This window comes from Mandrillus leucophaeus, unplaced genomic scaffold (genome assembly GCF_000951045.1).
Source record: "Mandrillus leucophaeus isolate KB7577 unplaced genomic scaffold, Mleu.le_1.0 Scaffold166, whole genome shotgun sequence".
Lineage (NCBI taxonomy): Eukaryota > Metazoa > Chordata > Mammalia > Primates > Cercopithecidae > Mandrillus > Mandrillus leucophaeus.
The window spans coordinates 3,489,718-3,501,896 of record NW_012101654.1 but is presented as its reverse complement, the minus strand read 5'-3'; positions in this window follow the sequence as shown (position 1 = coordinate 3,501,896).

The following is a 12,179-nucleotide window of genomic DNA, read 5'->3' as shown; positions in this document are numbered from 1 at the left end:
CAGGCCCCTCCCTGCCTCTCTGGAACAGCCCGGGTGCTGACCAGGAAAGAGGCTCCAGCCTCCCAACACCCTTCACCTTCTCTGCCTTGGGTGGTTTTTAAGTATCACTCCCAAGCTATCAAAATGAAACATGTTTTTTAATTTATTTTCAGTGTTTGAGCAGCGCCTCTCCATCATCGTCTCCTACGATCTCACCGTGCAAGCCTTTAAATAAGTCCTCCTCTTTCCAGGACCTGGCACCCAGCCTGGTAGAGAAAGACCCCCAGCCCCTGTGTGTTGAACAAATGACTGCCCTGGGCTTGCTGGCTGCCTCACAATAAGACACCCATTTCCTCATTGTTTAGAGAATGAGGACACCTTCCCACGGAAGCAAGGGAAGGGAGAAGGGAGTTGGAGGGCCAGTGAGCCAGGATTAGCGGTGGAAGCTGAGCGCGTTCCTGCTGCCTGGCCAGAGCAACCGGCTGATTCTGGTTTGCCTGAGACTTTCCAAGTATGAGCACTGTCAGCCCCTCGTCCCAAAGACGCCCTCGGTCCCAGGCAAACCAGGATCGTTGGCCACCCTCCTTCTGGCCCATGTTTTTCTATGAGTTACTGGGCAAGATTATCTCAATATTTAAAGAATGTCTTAGCAGCTGGGTTCCCTCAAACACAGAACCTAGAGCAACAGTTTCCATGTCCATTTTATTGGGAGTGGTACAATCCCAGGGAAGGAAGGAGAGAGGACGGAGTCAGACAGGAGGTCGGAGAGTACGTTTCAGAGGGTGCACGCGGGCCAGAGCTTCAGGACAAACACAGCTGGTTTATTTCCAAACTACTGTGTTTGGAAACAATCTGTTAGCTCTGTCTAGTCACTGTCACCCTCGGCCAAAGTCTGACCTACACGTCCAGCCGGACCCGTGGCTGTCAGTTCAGTCAGCATGGTACGAACGAGCCCCATGTCAAGCAGCTCTTTGGTCTGTGGGGCTGAAGGGGCAGAGGCTGTGAACTGCTTCTCTTCATGGCCTTCACCAACCTATTTGTCAGGCCTTTTTTTTTTTTTGAGACAGTTTCACTCTTGTTGCCCAGGCCAGAGTGCAATGGCACGGTATCAACTCACCGCAAACTCCGGGGCCTGCACCAGGAGGTCAGGTAGGGAGACAAGGCCAGGGGCCAGTGGCCGGGGGCAGGGTGGAAGAGGGGAGGTGGATATGGGCAGGACCAAGGGGGCCTGGGGGGCCTGTCAGCTAGATCCAGTGGAAAAGGTTTGGAATCATTGTTACAAAGTCTGGAGAAATGAGCAGCCTGGGAAAAGCTAGCAGGATTTCAGAGCTTCGTTGAGTCCCCAGCTGAGGGGGGAGACCCCGTGTCAATGGTGACTTCCAGGAGCGCCTGCCTGGTAGCACTTTCCTCCTGCTGAATGGGTGGCGAAAGCATGAGATGAGAGTATTTGTATTGATCAGAGATTGGGGGCCCCAGGATAGATGAGACAAAAGGACAGAGAAGCAAATTAGTTTAAGACAATGGGTCTCAGTATCTGCGCAAGTTAGAATCACTTGGGGAGCTTTAAAAATCACAGTGTTCAGGCTGAACCCCAAACCAACTGAGTCAGATCTGAAGCAGGGCTCAGGCGCCAGTATTTGTATTTATTTATTGATTTAGAGACAGGGTCTTACTCTGTTGCCCAGGCTGAAGTGCAGTGGCACAGTCATGGTTCACTGCAGCCTCGAATTCCCAGGCTCAGATAATCCTCCCACGTCGGCTTCCTAAGTAGCTGGGACTACAGGCACATGCCACCACGGCCAGTTATTTTTTGTATTTTTTGTAGAGATGAGGCGTCACCATGTTGTCCAGGCTGGTATGGAACTCCTGGGCTCAAGCAATCTGCCCACCTCAGCCTCCCAAAGTGCCGAGATTACAAACGTGAGCCACCGCGCCCAGCTGGCATCAGTACTTTTTGTTTATTTGTTTGTTTTTGTTTTTGAGATGGGGTCTCACTCTGTCACCCAGTCTGGAGTACAGTGGCACCATCTCAGCTCACTGCAACCTCCACCTCCCGGGTTCAAATGATTCTCCTGCCTCAACCTCCCGAGTAGCTGGGACTACAGGAGCCCACCACCACACCTGGCTAAGTTTTGTATTTTTAGTAGAGATGGGGTTTTACCATATTGGCCTGACCTTGTGATCCACCCGCCTTGGCCTCCCAAAGTGCTGGGATTACAGGTGTGAGCCACTGCACCTGACCAGCATCAGTATTTTTAAAGCTCCCTAAAGGATTCCAAATGTACAGCAAATTTGATAACCCACGGTTTAGGGCGTGGCAAGAGAGATCTAGAAGACGATCCCATGGAATCCAGGCCACATCAGTGCCTTCCTGGGGTTCTGTTTCAGCTCCGGCTCCCCGCTGGGGTTCCGTTTCGGCGCCGGCTCCTCCCTGGGGTTCCGTTGCATTTTTGCCCTTTGGTCTGTGAACCATCCCTGTATTCTCGTAATGAGTTTACCCTTTTTGGCTGAAACTAATACTTGCAACCAACAGTCTTAAATGCCGTAGTGCCATATCTTTATAACGTGACTGTCAATGCCTCTCGCTGTCCCTGACATAGCTGCCAATGATGAGAACTACAGCAAAGTTCTGAATGTTCTCATTCGTACTGCAGCCTGAGGGAAGGGTATTTGGTTTTGCATTTCCGCTTGCAGAAGTTGAGAACAGTCTCCACCGGAAGAACAGAGTTCTGGAGCTCCCAGCTTGTCACCACCAGGCAGGAGCATGTTTGCCCTTTCCAGATGGAGTAGGAAGTAATCTTTGTCGGCCTGAATCCTAAACTGGGGGCTCTGTTCCCCGAATAGCATGGGTTTACAAATCAGAAACACTGCCCCGGTCATGCCAGATAGATAAGCCAGGGAAGCTGGTCATTATCTTCACTTAGGAACAAAACTCCGTCTTTAAGTCCTGACAAGACTTGAAGGCTGAATGTCAACAGTAAACAACCAAGATTACTTTGCTGGCTGTACTCCGCCATTAACAAACACAGCACAGAGGGCACCTTCCTAGGCATGTGGGTGTATTTAAAAGAATGGGAAGCCAGAGCCCCTGCTATTCAGGAGGCTGAGGTGGAAGAATCAGAATCACTTGAGCCCAGAAGTTCAAGGCTGTAGTGCACCATGACTGCACTGTGAGGAGCCACTGCACTCCAACCTGGGCAATGCAGCGAGACCCCATCTCTAAAAAAACAAGGCAACAACCACCAAAAAAACTTAAAAAACAATGGAAAGAGTGCAGCCGTGCCCCCTTACATCACGTTTCCAAGTTCTGTTCGTTTCCTTCACTCCCCAGGAGACAGAAAAGGCAGGACAACGCCCACCCGCCATGTGCCCCTGCATCCCACAGCAGCTGGAAAAGCGGGCGGCGTTGCTCATGACGTGCCTGCCTCACGCCTTCAGAGCTCTGCCCCCAGAGGCAGGCGATCAGCCCTTCGCTCAAACTGCTTCCTACATAGCAAAACAAGGGCTGCTCCAGCGAGGCCCGTCATTTGCCACGACTTTCCAAGTCAGGACAACGCCAGGGGAGGCCAGTCCCAGGCACATGATGAGTCTGTGCAGCTGTGGGTCCCAGGATCACAAATAAATCCTCTGCTATGGGCTTGAACACGCAGAACAATGGGACCTTGTGCTGATTTCCTAAGTATGGCCTAAACCTCACAACTCCAGTAAACACAGGGTAAGGAAGAAAGGGGGATGTAGCGGGAACGCTGGTGCAGAAACGTTCGGCATAGCAGTGCCCGGCAGCCCACGGCCGAGCAAGCCGCAGGGGAACGGGGCCTGGAGAGCTGCCTGGCCCCTGAGCGGTGGGCAGCAGCCTCTCCCTGTGCGGCTCTAAGGTGCCCGCTTCCTAAACCGTCACTCCTGGGGCGTTTTCCTTTGAGGGTAGTCTTGCCAGGGCATTTTCACGTTGAAATGCACGCTATTTCTTTAATTGCTTGTTTAGATGACATTTAGGGTAATTTAATGTTTTTAAGTTATGGAAGCACGTATGACGATTTCAAGGAATTTCATTTCAGGATAGGAAAAGAGGGACTACAACATAGTTGCTGTTATAAAAAGAGCAGGAGGGAGTTCTCCTTTGAGAAGCGCAGCCCTGAGGCCATGGGCAGGCCTTACAGGGAGCTGTCCATTGAGTGGGGAGGGGGCAATGAGGACTGAGCCAAGGAGAGCAAGAGAACCGGCCAGCTGGAAGGAAGGTGGGAAGACCAAGACCCCAGAGCGCAAGAGCTCAGGGGTTTGCCCCAAGGTTCATGGAAGGGAATGCCATTGAGGCTGAAGAAATTGGGGAAATCAGCGTCCCGTCCCCTTTCTGCACTGTTCAGCTGGGTTTCAGCGGCCTTCTGCCCGCTCCCTGACCGTGATCCCCCAGCGTACGCACACTACCCCAGCAGACGGCTCATCTGTCTGAGTCTCCAACCCTGCCTCACCCAGCCTGGCTTAACCTGGAGTGGCTCCTTGTGTCCTGATCCACCTTTAGGGTGGCCAACCATCCTAACTGTTCCGGGACCGAGGGCTTTCCTGGAACACTAGACTTTCAAGCCAGGATGCACTGACACCGTATCTCTGACCAACACCTCCTGAGCTAGGCCGGAGCCTGCTTCCTCTGCCTTCATTGCATACTCTCCCTCACCCCAACACACACACCCTCCCCAATTTGCACCTGAGAAACCTCAGGCAACTCAGGTGACACAGTGAAGATTTCAGACACCTCTGCTGGGAAGACGGAGCCACCCTGATCCAGACACAGCTGTACCATGAGTTTGCTGTCTCCGTTTTAGACAGGAGGGATCCGCGATCATCCTATAAGATGGCAGACCCTATTTCCAATAAGCACAGCGGCCGATCTAAGCCAGGACCCGCCCAGTTCTCCTGACTCTTGTTGATCAAACACTCAGCTGCTATGTTTAGAAAATACCGGCAGAGAGAAGCCAAAATCCACAGCCCTGTATCAACACATGAGCTGTTCTTTTCAAGGAAACCCGTTAATGGTGTGGCTTCTGTCCCCAGAAAGATGCTGAAGTCCTAACACGCTGTGCCTGTGAACGTGGCCTGATTTGCTAAGGCCTTGGCAGACCAGCAAGCTAAAATAAGGTCATCAGGGCGGGCCCTAAATCCAGTGTGACTGATGTCCTTATAAAAAGGGGAGATTCTGACACAAACACACATAGAAGGAAGACGATGTAAAGACACAGGGAGATGACAGACATCTACAAGCCAAGCCTGAAGCTACCAGAAGGCAGAGAAAAGGCCTGGGACAGAATGTCCCTCAGGAGGAGCCAATCCTGCCAACACCTGGATTTCGGACTCCGGGCCTCACAACTGGGGGACGACACATCCCTGTTGCTTGAGCCCGCAGGCTGTGGTGTTTTCTTACCGCAGCCCTAGAAGGCGGCCCCAGAGCCCCAGCTTCCATATCTGGGGAACGAGGCCCACTTCAAGCTTCAGGTGTCCCACCAGCCTTGAGGCCTTTTCTTCCCTGGCAAAGGATGGTCTTTCAGTTGCCAGAGCTGAGTCATCACTGCAGCCGGATGATGACCAGGAAGAACAGATGGGATGCTTATACCTGCTCTGCTATCCAGGAAATTAGTATCCTTATTTTTTCCCTCTCAATTCAGAGTGAGATGTGGCTTAAATAAACATATTCTGAGGCCAGGCACGGTGGCTCACGCCTGTAATCCCAGCACTTTGGCAGGCTGAGGGAAGTGGACCACGAGGTCAGGAGATCGAGACTATCCCGGCTAACACGGTGAAATCTCATCTCTACTAAAAGTACCAAAAATTAGCCGGGTGTGGTAGAATGCACCTGTAGTCCCAGCTACTCAGGAGGCTGAAGCAGGAGAATCATTTGAACACGGGAGGTGGAGGTTGCAGTGAGATCACGCCACTGCACTCCAGCCTGAGTGACAGAGGGAGACTCCGTCTCAAAAACAAACAAACAAACAAAAAAAACAAAGCAAAACAAAAAAAAAACACTCTGGAGGCTGAGGCAGGCGGATCCCGAGGTCAGCAGTTCGAGACCAGCCTGGCCAACATGGTGAAACCCCTTCTCTACTAAAAACACAAAAATGATCCAGGCATGGTGGTCCACGCATGTAGTCCCAGCTACTCAGGAGGCTGAGGCACAAGAATTGCTTGAACCCAGGAGGCGTAGGTTGTAGTGAGCTGAGATCACGTCACTGCACTCTAGCGTGAGCAACAGAACAACACTCTGTCTCAAAAACAAACAAACAAACAACAACAACAAAAACCCCATACTCTGCTGTGTGGACAACAGCCGCGCTCACCCCAAGGTTCACAAAGAAGTAATTAAGCCTGGGTAACCACCACCAAGAGACCTGATGAATGCATACGATACAGACTTGGGTTGAATTCCGGTTCTAAAATGCAACCTCGGACAAATTACTTGGTCTGGCTAGACTTCATTTTCCTCTGAGGGTTGCTGGGAAGATTATATAAGACGATGCATGTAAACACTTGGTCCAGAACTCAGTACATAGTAAGGACTCAATAAGAGAGTAACGGTATCTGACAAAATACAATTCAAGAGATGTCCATTATAGACATAAATATGGCCAATACTATATGTGAGATTCAGAATGTTAGCCTCTGGCTGTGTGATTAAAAGAATATCTAGACTGGGTGCAGTGGCTCATGATTGTAATCCCTGCAATTTGAGAAGTCAAGGCGGGTGGATTACTTGAGGTCAGGAGTTCAAGACCAGCCTGGGCATCACGGTGAAACCCTGTCTCTACTAAAAAAAAACAAAAATTAGCCAGGCATAGTGGCGCATGCATGTAATCTCAAGCTACTTGGGAGGCTGAGCCAGGAGAATTGCTTGAATCCGGAAGGCGTAGGTTACAGTGAGCTGAGATCAGGCCACTGCACTCCGGCCTAGGTGACAGAGCAAGACGCCATTTCAAAAAAAAAAGATAAAATCCCAGTCTCATCAGGGACACTCACTGTCTCCTCCCACCAAAAAAAGGAAACGAAAGACAGAGAGAGTTGTCAGTCAATACTTACATTGAGGTGTATCCAGTAACTTGAAAACAAGGAGAAAAAATGAGGTCCTCTGAAATGCTTACATCAAAATCAGTACAGATGTGTCAGGAAATGACATTGGCCTTAAACAGAAAACACGGCTCCCAGACCTTTCCACCTGAATGTAACCCGATCAAAGGTGTCAAAGCAGAAAGGAACGTGGGCCAGCCTGGAGGCGTGGAAACGGAGCAGGAGCCAAGGTGAGCTGACAGTGGTCGCTGGGCTTTGTGTGGGGAGAGGGAGACGTGGCACCGGGCTCCCAGTACTGCCGCCCATTGGAAAATCCATCAGAGGAGGAAATGGGTGCCTCAGTGTGTCTCCTGCTGCTCTAAGATAATTCTTTTGGTTTTTTTGTTTTTTTGTGAGATGGAGTCTCGCTTTTGTCGCCCAGGCTGGAGTGCAGTGGCGCAATCTCGGCTCACTGCAACCTCCACCTCCCTGGTTCAAGCGATTCTCCTGCCTCAGCCTCCTGAGTAACTGGGATTACAGGCGCCTGCCATCAAACCTGGCTAATTTTTGTATTTTTACTAGAGACGGGGTTTCACCATGTTGGCCAGACTGGTCTCAAACTCCTGATCTCAAGTGATCCGCCCCCGTCAGCCTTCCAAAGTGCTGGGATTACAGGCGTGAGCCACCGCGCCCAGCCTGCTCTAAGAGATTTCACTCACCCCTCATGGCTCTCCATCCTGGCAGAGATCCACCCCAAGCCAATTACATCCGAATCCTCAAGGGTAGGGCCTGGGCATCTGTGTCTTTAAAAGCTCCCTCACATCCTTGAGCTCAGGAGTTCAAAACCAGCCTGGGCAACATAGTGAGACCTCATCTCTACGAAAAAATTCAAATGAACAAAAAAATTAGTTGGGTATGGTGGCGCATGCCTGTAGTACCAGCTACTTGGGAGGCTGCAGGGGAGGAGTTGAGGAGGTCAAGGCTGCAGTGAGCCATGATCACACCACTGTACTCCAGCCTTGGTGAGAGGGATGAGACTCTCTCCCACCATCCACCGCAAAAAAAAAAAAAAAAAAAAAGAAATAGCTCCTTGAGATGATTCTGCAGCCAGCACTGAGAATCCTGATCTTATCAGTTCCCCTGGGGTTCAAGCAATTCTCATGCCTCAGCCTCCCAAGCAACTGGGATCACAGGCATGCACCACCACACCCGGCTAAGTTTTGTATTTTTAGTAGAGATGAGCTTTCACTACGTTGCTCAGGCTGGTCTCGAACTCCTGGGCTCAAGTGATCTGCCCGCCTTGGCCTCCCAAAGTGCTGGGATTACAGGCACGAGCCACTGTGCCAGGCTGCCTTTGTCCATTCTACTGTTTTTTAGCATCTGGCTACTTTCCAGTTTAGGAGTATTACAACTTGTGCTGTTGTGAACACTTTTTAGTACACGTCTTCTCACGGCCCATGAATACATTTCTGCCAGGCATATAACCGACAGAAAATGCTGGGCCTAAGGAAATGTGTGTTCAACTTTAGTAGCTGCTTGCCAAGTGGTTTTCCATAATGATTATAGCAATTTACCCTCCCATCTGCAGTGTGTGAACATTCCATGTCCTTGTTACCACTTTGGTGGGGTGTAGAGGACAGTCAAGGAGTTTTCCGTAGACTTCAAGTTATTTTCTTTTACAGACAGCCATAGAAAGCCAGCCAGTTTCCCCCATGAATGTGAATGAGAAGCAACAGCCCAAGTGATTATTAGCAGCCAATTGCTATCAAGTTAAAACGAAAGAACTTGATTACATCATTAGGCTGCTGGATCAGCAACCCAATCCATTTCCTTATTGTTTAGACTGGTTCACTGTGGTTTTTCTGTTATGTGTATCTGAAAACATCTGTAGTGCTCTCTTCATAAAGTGTTTGAGTCTTACGAAAATCCTTGTGAAGAGAGTTTCTTTATCCTGATGTGGAAATGGATTGTCCAATGAAATGCAATTAATTCCCCCCAAGGTAGGGGAGTTAGCAAAGGGTAGAACTGGGGCTAGAACCAGGATTTCAGATCCCTGGCCTGCTGTTTTACCACCTTCCCTCTCCTGACAGGCAGTACAACTGTCATCTCTCATTTTGTGAAAATGGCCATGAGTCCTTTGATCACATAGCTGCAGCTCTTCACTGATGCCAAATTATGTAGCAAATATGCAAACAGCCATGCTGGTGAACAGAGGGGCCAATCATGTTTTGTAAACGGAGCTTTAGCAGCTGTGTTCTTTGCTTCGCCCTGTTATGAGAAAACTGCCAACCACGTGAGGTGAGTCCCTGGTCCTCCAGGGAAAAGAGCTGGTGTGTTTTACCCATAAATCACCAATAAGGAAATGAAGACAGTGAGAAGAGAAGGAACCAAAATCGTAGTAGCAATTTCACCTTCCAGCTAGGCAGATGCAGGAGCTGTAACTAGCAGCTTCCCAACTTAGAAACCCAACAGTATTTCACCTAGTTTTGTACAGCAACGATCCATTGATATAAAAAATTCAATGGAGCTACTGAAGATAGTTCAGTGATCTAAAACATCTTCTCACTAAAAACAGACTTTGTGATTCAGCCTAACTGCCCTGTCTATACAAAATACTGTAAAGTACTCTGCAGTCAACTTGGGCTCACGGTGGGGGTGCAGAATCCATCACTGATCACTTCCAACCGCTGTCAATCTGTCTTCAAGCTCCAACTCAACTAAGGAAGTGGCTCCTGGAGCAAAGACTCAAATGTTTGCTGTAGTACAGGCAGCCAAATTGCTGATGTCACTTGTCCAGTGTAAAATCCTCTAGTGGCTTCACACTGCAATCCCAGTGAAATCCACATTCCTTAGTCTGACCTTCAAGCCTCTTCAGGGTCTGGCCCTGCCTCTCTCTCTGACTACAGTGCTCCAGGCTCACTGGTCTTCCCTCTGGGCCTTGAACATTTCATGTTTTTATGGCCTCAGGGACTTTGCAATCCTCCTTCCTCTTCTGGGACTTTCCTCCCTGCCTCCTTGTCTGGTTAGCTCCTCATTTTTCAGTTCTCAGACAAATGTCACCTTCAAGATGAGCCTGACCTGACTACCTTGTGTGGCAGCACCCTGTCACTCTCTCATGTCACTTGGTTTATTATCTGTAAGCCCTAGGACAGCAGACACCCTGTCTTGCTCACTGCTGTATTCACAACGCCTAGACCAACAGCAGGAACATAAAAGATGCTCAGTAACTACCAGATGAATAAATTGGTCAATGAATAAAGACGGAGATTAACCACTGGGGTGTGTTTTCTTCTCTGCTATTCGCATAGCGATCATTCCACTTTCACTTAGCTCTGTTGCCAAAGAAATATTCCCAGGAAAAGAAAATACAGAAAAAAAAAAAAAAAAAAAAAGGCCAGGCATGGTGGCTCATGGCTGTAATCTCAATACTTTGGGAGGCCAAGATGGGAGCATCACTTGAGCGCAGGAGTTTGAGACCATCCTGGGCAATAGAGGGAGATTCCATCTCTACAAAAAATACAAAAATTAGGGGATGGGGCACGGGCCTGCGGTCCTAGCTACTGGGGAAGCTGAGGTAGAAGGACTGCTTGAGTCAGGCAGGTGGAGGATGTAGTGAGCCAAGATTGCACCAATGCACTCCAGCCTGGGCTACAGGGCAAGACCCTGTCTCAATAAATAAATAAATAGAAAAAAAAAAAAAAAAAAGAGTAGGGGGTGGGGGGCGGGGGAGTACTAGAAAAGGAGATTGGAAATAATCTTATTTAACAAGTATGAGGCCGGGCACGGTGGCTTATGCCTGCAATCCCAGCACTTTGGGAGGCCGAGACGGGCGGATCACGAGGTCAGGAGATCGAGACCAACCTGGCTAACACGGTGAAACCCCGTCTCTACTAAAAATACAAAAACTAGCCAAGCGAGGTGGCGGGCGCCTGTAGTCCCAGCTACTCGGGAGGCTGAGGCAAGAGAATGGCGTGAACCCGGGAAGCGGAGCTTGCAGTGAGCTGAGATCGCACCACCGCACTCCAGCCTGGGCGACAGAGCGAGACTCCATCTCAAAAAAAACAAAAACAAAAACAAAAAAAACAACAAAAAAAAACCAAGTATGATATGAAACTGTGGGTTCTTTTCCCATACCCTCAGGTCTCCCAGGAGGCTGCATTAGACAGGTTTCCAGGCTCGCTCAAAAGCTACATCACACGGTTTTTTACATTTTTTAAAAATAGGCATTTTCACTCAGTAACCATGACCCCGGTCCCTCTGCGTTACTGATTAGCCGTGGGAAGGCATTAGGTTTCTGAACGGATGTGAGGATAAGTGTGACACACCTTTTTCTGAGCATGTACCCATGATTATTAGCACAGGATGGGTCTTACAAAAATGACGACCACCCGTTCCCCATAGCAGTGCGATACCCTCGCCATCCTTAGCACAGAGTGAGTAAATCATGATTAAACCTCAGCTTTCCGAGACCTTCTGGTTCAGGCTTCCCATTTAACAGACGAGGAAGGCTGAGGTGTGGGGTGAGGGAGCCTTCCACCGACTCGCGATAGGGTCCTGTCCCGACACCGCCGAGCCGAACTGCAGGGCGCGGAGAGTAAGGGGGGGTGCCGGCGCCAGGGTCTGCAGCCCCCACCGCTCTCCCTTAGGCCGCAGGAGAGGGAGACAGAGATGAACGCAAACAAGTTCCACACAGCGGCTCCCAGGCGCGGTGTCCCCGCAGGGCGCCCCGCCACACCCGTCCGCCCCCAGCCCTCGGCGGCGCCCCAGCCTCGGAGGCGTCCTGCAAAGCCCAGGGGCTTGGGGCGCTCGGAGCTGCGGCCAAGACCCTCCTCCTGACGCCGGAGCGCGCGCGGTCGCCTCCCTAGACTCCGCTGCGTGAGGCCCGAGCGGGGGTGGCGGGGCGGGCGCAGGGGGAGAACGACGCGGGGCGCGGGGAGGAGCCAGAACCCGCAGCTCCTTTACAGGGTTGGCGGGAGCCTAGGCTCGGGTTTGAGCTGAACGGAAATCGGCCCTTCGCCCGGGGACGCGGGGCTGCCCTGGATCCAGGAAAATGCGCCCCGCTGCCAGCACCCCTGCTCCCTGTCCCCTTCCGAGTCCCTCCCAGATCCCCGGCCCGACCCGGTCCCCATCCTTACGCTCCGCGCCAGGCGGGCGGAGGAGGCCGAGGGCGGGAC